This window comes from Montipora foliosa, chromosome 9 (assembly GCF_036669935.1).
Source record: "Montipora foliosa isolate CH-2021 chromosome 9, ASM3666993v2, whole genome shotgun sequence".
Lineage (NCBI taxonomy): Eukaryota > Metazoa > Cnidaria > Anthozoa > Scleractinia > Acroporidae > Montipora > Montipora foliosa.
In genome coordinates this window covers 10,488,972-10,498,091 of record NC_090877.1, presented here as the reverse complement: position 1 = coordinate 10,498,091, position 9,120 = coordinate 10,488,972, and positions in this window count along the sequence as shown.

Below are 9,120 nucleotides of genomic sequence, written 5' to 3'. Positions count from 1 at the left end.
CCAAATCAAGCAGTTGTTTATGTCGAAAGACAAACTACGTAAAAGAGTGCCTGAAATTTAATATTGAGATAACATTACAAGTGTGTTCAACAAATTTCTGTTCTGTTGCTTTCCCCAGAGTATGAGAACTGAGAGGTTGCAGGCAAAAAGCATGCCAGGTTTGCTGGCATTCTCGTTGACGTTTCCACTTGAAAAAAAAAATGCACAATGAAAAAATAACTAGACGCTCCATGAGCGTAAACTGGGTTGCCTGTGGTGCGTGTTACACAAAAACACAAAGCACTGAGTTGGGTGGTGTTGAACTGCAGCATTGCAGTTAACTTTTTCAAGTGGGCAGTCATGTAGACCATTCGAGGGGTCACCCAACGTTGTGCTAGCAGTGGCTTTTTGGGGGATTGGGAGGGGAGTAAGGTGGGCTCATATTTTCACACGAATTATTTTGTAATGTTCTGTCCAGTTTTGAGATCTTTTACTTTTTTAAGCTTTGGTAATAATTCAGTTCAAAGATAACAAAATACGCACTTGAGTAAAACTCAATCCTGTTTTCTTTAAGTTAAATAATCTGCAAAAAACTAACTGCAAATTGCTCTGACCTGAATACCAAGCATGTCTTGCAGTTGCACTAAGCAAACGGTTATTCCGCACACTAAGGAAGGGCTGAACATGTTTCCGCTTCATAATTCCTCTTCGTTTCAGTCTAATCTGATGGCAGGTCAAATTTTTTTTTGTCTTTACGTTTGCACCAAATAGTATCGCAAAAGCCTCGAGTTAAAAGTAAAAGGCAAGCCAAAAGACAGATGAAGAAAAAAAATAACCATTTTTATATAAAACTCTGAATTTCGAATTCTTAGCGAAACATTAATGACAATCGATCGTGAAAACACTAAATTTTCAAGGGAAAGGTCATGTTCTGTCAAAAGGAAAAAATTGATCACGTGCTAGGCAACCACAAAGGTGCACGTAATCACCTCGTGACAACTATCTTCTGGTTTACATTGAACGAACTACAGGGAAGAATGTAATCGTGCTTAATGTAAACGTACTTTTAAGCTAAGAAACTTCCGTCTTTCGTTTTTTAATTTTGTTGTAATATTTAACTGAATATTTACATTTCATGAGAAAAACACATAAAGCGGTGATAAACATAGTGAAGCAATGCATTTTATGAAATCTGACTTGACGTCTCGTATGTGGCAATATAAATTTTCAAAAGTAACCATTATTATATGAAAAACTATTTTTCAAAAGAAAATGCGAACGTTCTGCTATTTTTATATCTTACCCCGATCATTTGCATTTTCTTTTGAAATATAAATACTTTTTCATATAATATCGGCTGCTTTTGAAAATGTATGTTGCCACATATGAAACGTCAAGTCAGATTTCATAAAATGCATTGCTTTACTATGTTTATCACCGCTTTATGTGTTGTTTTTCTCATAAAACTTCGATGGCCGAAGGACAAGAGTCTCTAGGATACAATTTACATTTCACCTGTCGGGTCAGGAAGCCTTCTTTGTCGGGTTATTGACTCGAGACCCGACTCTTATCCGGAACACTGTTGAAGGCGTTGAAACTGAATTTTTACTGGGTTGCCATATGGCAATCCGGTCGGAAAACGAGTTTAATTTAGTCGTTTTCTCTTTTTTCTTCTTTTTTTCCGTGTCGGGAAAAGTCTTTCCTGTCACTCCCCTGGTAAGTGGTGTCTTTGTGCGTAGAGTCGTCTGCGCGTATTTTGGTAAGTTTCAGGGGGTAGTAGAAATGCGTAGATTTCTCTGCTGTTACACAGTAGAATATTTAATTAACTTGCAATGGCGTCGAAGTCATTAAAACGCAAATGGCGTTTTGGTGGATCTTTAAACGAAATATACCTTTATGGAGCTCAAGAATGGAACGTCAATATGGATAAACAAGACAGGCGGTGAAAAACAAATAACTAGAATCTTAAAAGCGACGAGTAATGGACTTCGACAACATGTTTCGCTCGTCGAGCCGTAATCAAAGTGAGCAGTATTTCTAATATTTTACCAAGTGTCGTGTTATGAACAAAACTGAAACCAAATGGAAAATTCTCAGGTTACTTATGGGTTTAACAAAGACAGAGAAGGAATCGAATACCTCAAGTGGATCTGTGATCTCTGTTGTCTGACTATTTGTATTTATTTGTACTCAACTCTGCACAGTCTTCCGGTAACAATCGGAAATTTCACTAAGGGCCTGTTTATATGGTCTCGGTTACCCCAGACAGCCCTCCTTCCCGAGACAACTTTGCCGAGCGTCTATATGAGAATTGCGTGACCGAGGAAAAGTTGACCCTACTTAATTATGCATATATTTTAAGAGCCATTTTCCCAGAAAATCGAAAATCGCAAGACACTCGTGAAAAAATCGAATTTTTTTTTCTTTTGCCAAAACATCCCTTTTAGTACCCTAATTCAAGAAAAAATAGTTTTGGGTTCAAGCGATTCATTGTACGGGAGAAATTACTAAAAGTTTGAAAAATCGATTTTTTGCTGGTTTTTCGTACTCAAAACAACGGAATGCGACCGCAACTTCGAGAAAACGTTGAACGCATAAGAAACAATCCCTAGCATCAAAACTTCAGCCGAGAATTATTACATACTTACTCTTTAATTTATGAAAGAAAATTTGAAGAAAGAAGTTTTTAACAATTACAATCGACAAGTTTAAAAAGGTCAAATTTGTATCTCTGGAAATGTTAATAAATGAAGGCGAACTTTAACTGTTGTAAAAGCCCTCTGGTATATGCCGCTTCCTTGTAAAACCCATATAGAATAGAACCTTGGCTATTGAACTAAGTTACTGGAAAGTTTTAGCTCTGGGAATCCAATACAGTTCTCACACTAAAGTAAGCAATTTGAGTATCTGAGTAAATAAAACGTATGCAAATTAGACGGCCCGCTGAATAAATTCATATTTTTAACGCAAAGTTTTGTTGAACGAACAACTTACCATTGCTTGTTGTGAGAGAAGTTAAATCCATCTCTTAATCTGTTTGTGGCAACTCATCCATAACTGATTTCGACCAAAATGTGTCCAGCAACTTCAGCGCTTGAGCTATCTAAACACTTCCCACGCAGCGCTTATTACGCGTCATCAGACGCTTCTGTAATAATGAAACCCGATTATGTTTTGGTCCGAAAATAACATACAATGATGAAAATTAACCACCGCTCAAACCACACAGTTAACAAGGTGAGTATTACTCTTATTGAGCGAACAAATCAGATACTAGACGGGATAACAAGATCATATGACGCATAATTTAACAAACGCGCAGAGATTGGTCACGCTAGCTTGTCACATACGACTGTACGTACTATACTTTGTACACATTGTAAACAGATTAAGAAACAATTACAGCTGTCCCAATGAAAAAATGTACAACCCTACGTCTGTTTATAGATCATCAGTGTAGAAATATTCGACTCTGGGAACAATATTAATATAACATTTCCAGGTCAAATGCTCCTGGAATAAAATTCATATATTGTCACGAAGTGTTTCGCAACTTACTATTGCACGTGCCTCTACGATTTCAATTTAATTGAATTATTCCCGTCTAGTATTACGAAATGCTACCCTGCTCACAGACGTTTTTTCTGTTTTGGGAATTTGGTGCGCGCACAAGATAAGCGATTGCCCGTGAGAGAGGGCGGAACGCGCTTTTTTTTATACGTGCATCTAAAAATGAAGAGAGTGTGAACAGGCTAGTAAAGTACACAAAGTGCAGAGTTCTGCCTAAACGGTGTTCTCACTTCTCCTCAGAGGCTACTTCCAGAAGTGAATCATTCACCATTTGTCCTCGCCGCAATAACTAAGTCAAGAAAAAATCTATTTTGTTCATTGTTTTGCTTTCTTTGCTTATTTTTGAAGTTTGTTTATGTTTAAAAGAGTGTTCCTTTTCGGAGAGAGAGATCATTTCTTGTTTGTCAGGCTGAGTCCTTGTTACAAGTCACCTTTCAGTTCGTGACTATTTGCACGTTATAAATGTCTCTCCCCGCTCTAACAAATCAATGACACCTTATCTTATAAATGTGAAGAGGTATTCTAGCCTGCATAACAGGTGCTTTATGAGCCAAGCGAGGCGAACGCGGCATTTGCTCAAAGCGCGAAACGAGTTCGAAGCGCGAGACGAGGGATAAAGAAAGATAAAGCTTTATTTTTTCCTGCCCTCGTCGCGTTTCGCGCCTCGCGCAAAATGCCGCTTTCGCCTAGCCTAGCTCATAAAGCAGGGGCACCCTGTGAAATAACTGTTCGGAGAAGCAAACATTGCCTAGGATTTTCTATAGCTTGAGGAAGGCTAAAAATTTCTAGATGACCGTTCCATTCATGTACACAATTTTCGAAGCTTATGTAATAAATTCCCTCCGATTTTCTGAAGTTCATTTTTCCCATTTCACTCCCCAGGTTAGGTTGTTTTTCGTAGAGAAAGGAAGCCTAAAATTTTCGGAATCGAAAATGCCATGCAGAAAGGAACCGAAAAACTATCACTTTCGGAAAACTTTGAATTGCTGCTAAAATGTTCGGGAAAATAACACTGAAGCCCTCGTAACTTCGAAAAGACTCAAGTTACCCCAGGATGCCCTAACAAATATAAATTTCTTAGCGCCACTTAGAAAACATTTCTAGAGATCTAAAAGTACTCTGGATAGCCTAAATAGTCTTTTCAAAGTAATTCGGGGGGAAACCGTCGTTGGGTGCCCCTGATAAAGCGCCTGTTATGCAGGCTGGAGGTATTTCTGCAAGTTCTCTGAGTTCACCAAAGATAACTTTGTTTTTCTTCACTAAACAACATTTCTAGAGGTCTCTAGGGAAAGCGTTACGCGCGAGAATGTGGAATTTTATAACACTCCACATCGCGTATTCAGCCCTGCGGAGTGGTTCTCTTTTTCTCGCGCTCGCGGCTTGAATTGGTCAAATTTAACTCAAAGATTATTATTAGCCTCAATAGGCTTTTCAACAATTTTGAGGAGGTCTCGAAGGTTTCGAGGATGCGATAAGCACACTCAAGTTTGAAGTTGTGTTGTGAACAAGCTCTAAATGAAACTGAGAATTTCTAGTTACCTGGCTAGGGATCCTGGTTTCGGAGGAAAAATGATAAAAAACAAATCCGAAACAAAACTATAGCAAGCTATAAAGTTGAATTTTATGCTTTTTTATTTTGCTGTAGGGATTGTTGCAAGGTGGTAAATTCGGGAATAACGAACTTATTAAGGAAACATTTGTGTTTGAAATATTTTGGGAAATATTATACCTTCACTCTGAATCAAAAACTGTGATGAATGTCTTTTACAACAAGTCAGCATATGCATGTGTCTGGACCAATACAAATATATAAATCAAATTAAGCAAGAAGGTCTGTTCTGTGAAAATTGTATGTATTTTTTACCAACAAAACAAAGACCGAAAACAGAAGCTATTGAGTATTTCGTGACAGTTTGCTAACGTGACCTTGGCATATGTAACCGATTCGTGGGTCAGTAGAAGTCATAAGACCTTGTGGTGGCTTAAAATCTTAACTAAACAAATTCAAAATCGAAGTCAACGGTTTCGAATGCATTTTAATTCTGCTTTTTCCCCCTGAAGAAAACTATTTTACCATTGTGGTAACGGAGTTTCATCAAGCGATGACAGTTTCAGTTCGAAGTTGCGATCTCAATGATTTCGCTGCGGCAATGTGGCTGAACAAACGTTTTTCAGTCGTCATATAAAAAGTTATTTACGGCTCTCACCAACACAGCTGAAAGCTAGAAATAACATTTTCACTGTAAAAACATATTACTAGCAACAGTAAGTAATCCTTTTGCTCTAAACTTTGTTTAGTATGAATTCCTTCAGCGGGCCGTCTAATTTGCATACATTTTATTAAATGAAATTCTCAAATTGCTTACTCCAGTGTCAGGGCTGTATTTAATTCCCAGAGCTAAAACTTTCCCGTAATTTACTTCAATAGCCAAGGCTTTATTCTTTATGGGTTTTACTAGGAAGCGGCATATACCAGAGGGCTTTTTCAACAGTTAAAGTTCGCTTTCATTTTCTAACATTTCAAGAGACACAAATATGTCCTTTTTAAACTTGTCGATTGTAAATGTAAAAAACTTATTTCTTCAAATTTTCTTTTAGGGCTTCAAAGATTAAGAACGAAATAATATTCGCCTGAAGTTTCGATGTTAGGGATTGTTTCTTATGCGTTCACCGTTTTCTCGAAGTTGAGGTCGGATTCTGTTGTTTTTAAGCGCGAAAAACCAGCCATAAATCGATTTTTCAAACTTTTTGTTATTTCTCCCGTACAATGAATCGCTTGAACCCCAAACTATTTTTTCTTGAATTAGGTCACTAAAAGGGATGTTTTGGCAAAAGAAAAAAAAAATCGATTTTTTTACGAGTGTCTTGCGATTTTCGATTTTCTCGGAAAATGGCTCTTAAGGCGCATCTTCAAAAAATACGCATCATCATTTGCTCTTCTTTCTTTCTAGTTCGTTTTTAGTAAGTATAGTTGCGTTTTCCTGTTCAGAAAGTGGACTGACAATCTTAACGGAACAGTAATATGTAGTTTACATAAAATACTGTTTTTGAATCTAGAGTTCCCGTTGACTGCGGTGAGAATTTTGGTGGGAAAAACCTTTTCATTCAAAAGCAAACGCTAGCAACATGTGTAAGCCCCCAAATTGTTGTTTCTTTGATTTTTATTTTATGCGCGCGCATTTAAGATTTTGCTGTCTCGTCTCGGGTAGTCGAGCCAAACTGTTCACATGCGAAAAAGTTGTCTCGCCTGTCAGGGTCACCCTACCTGCCAAGGCAAGACAGCTCGCCTCCCCGAGTTGTCTCGCCCACCTCATGTAAACGGTTGATAGAATCTTTTAATTATACAAATGAGTGGAAAATATCTCTCCCAGGGTAACTCGGTGGGGAAGGTTGTCTCGGGTATCCGAGACCATAAAAACAGGGTCTTAGCATAGGACGTACAGGGAAAATGTTTCATCGGAGTTTAATTGCCAACGAGCAAGTCGAGCGAAGGCGCGAAGCTTGCGAGGCGGCCAGCTTAATGCCGCGCGAAGTATTGTAGCAGGCAGAAAAATTCTCGATCGTGCTGTGAAAAGTGTAATGTAAGTGTACGCAGTGTAAGGGTGCGTTCGATTGACCGTATTCCGGAATAGGAATATATGGAATATAAGTTATAAATTCTTCTTTTTTACGGAAATTCAAATTAAAATTGTCAAACATCTGCTAAAATGCTATTTCAAACATATTTTTATCATCCTTGCTGCTTCGAAACGCGCCAAACATACCGTTTTAATCATCACTCCACGTATTCTTATTCCGGAATAGGGTCAATCGAACGCGCCCTAAGATAAGGTTCCCTGGAGATTTTAGTCGGAATCAATGAAAGCGCGTGTTTTGATGCGTGATGTCATTAGACAAACTTACATGACGCGCGCGACTATTGATGATCTTGTGTTCGGTGGTGAGTGAAAACACGTTTTCTCCCTTTTTCCTGACATTGTTGTGTACACTTGCTTTGAGTCTTCTTTAATATGTATTTTCGAACCATCGTGTTCTATATTGAGTGAACGAGCTCAAAACTAAACCGGCGTACGTGTTCTCATCGGCCGCTGTTGTCACTTTCGGATTTCGGCCCGCGAGTAGAGCAGTTTGTTTTTCGTTTTGTAAACATTGAGTTATGAACAATTTAATTTTCAAAGGAAATATGTTGTCTGCAAAGTACACAATTCAACGATCCATTTGACTCACAATTCATGGCTGTATCTTGCAAAATTGAAAAGTGAAACAACCTTCATGTGCGAGAGACTTTGATTCCCCATTACATGTTTCACACTGAAAAGTCTGAAAACACTTTGGCGATTTTCTACATGGCACTGATTTTATTCAAATTAATTATTGTACATTCCTGTTAAAATTACGACTGTTCAAAAATTACAGCAGTACTTTCCATATTATTGCTACTCTGCTGGCAGCCGGTTTTTTCTCTAAGGGTCACTAGGACGAGCGCTTAGTCATCGCGAACTCGAAAAGGCGGTATGGCGTTTGTCGTGTAGAGAAGAAGGCGAGACAAGGGTGGTATGGCCGAGTGGGGAAGAAGCGCCCATGTCTCGTCCCATTCCCCTTTAGCCAAAACGTCTCGCCTCATAACCCCTACTGAATTACGAGAGAAAAACAGACTGCCAGCAGTCTATATTATTGCAAAACACGTTAAGTAATGGTCCGGCTAAGAAGCAGGCAGCCCAGCGGCAAAAGCACTTAGAAGCTGCTGCTCCAATCGAGGCATCTGATTGGCTAATATCGGAAAATGTCGAAAAAAGATGAGAAAAAAATGAAAAAAAAGCCTTTTTTGGATTTCTTCTTCCCCATGCCCTTGATCTCTGTCTCTCGGCCAAATTTGGGCATTGTTCTATGCGCCATTCGCCAATCGGCAAATGGCGCATAGAATCTTGACGATATTTACAAACATAGTTTTTGAAGGCATAATGATTTGTTCTACGAAACAGAATCTAATTTTTTAGACGGCAAGTCGATTACATTTTTCATTGAAATTCAAATTTCGCGCTTTTAGCTGCTTACACCAATGGGAACAGCCGAACTTAATTTGATTAAAAATGTTGGCACATTTTAACTAACCGACGCTATTGCCGCGGGCTATTGTTTTTCTGCCTGCTTCTTAGCCGGACCATTACTTAACATCTACATTGTTGTTGGAGATACAAAGTGTGCAATTTCTATTATTGTGTTATTGCGAACTAGATAAGTTGAGTTACAGTACTTTCGAATAACTAAAGTCACAACTACCGTTGGGTATTTTGGAACTCTGATACAAATCTGCAAACTATGTATTACATTGACTGTTCCGTTGGCACTTAGCGATAGCTATTACTAGTAAAGAGATTAATTGGAATGGAGTGAGTTAGTGCCATCGAGTCCAAACTCCCTAAACCTCATTGATGACGTAGTTATCAATGAGCGAAAAAGTAAAGAATACAAGACTCGTGCTAAAGTTCTCAATTAATAACAAAAAATTACTCGAAATTACAAATACCAACAAAATTTGTTCATTGAAATTTCCTCAAAAATATTGCAAAA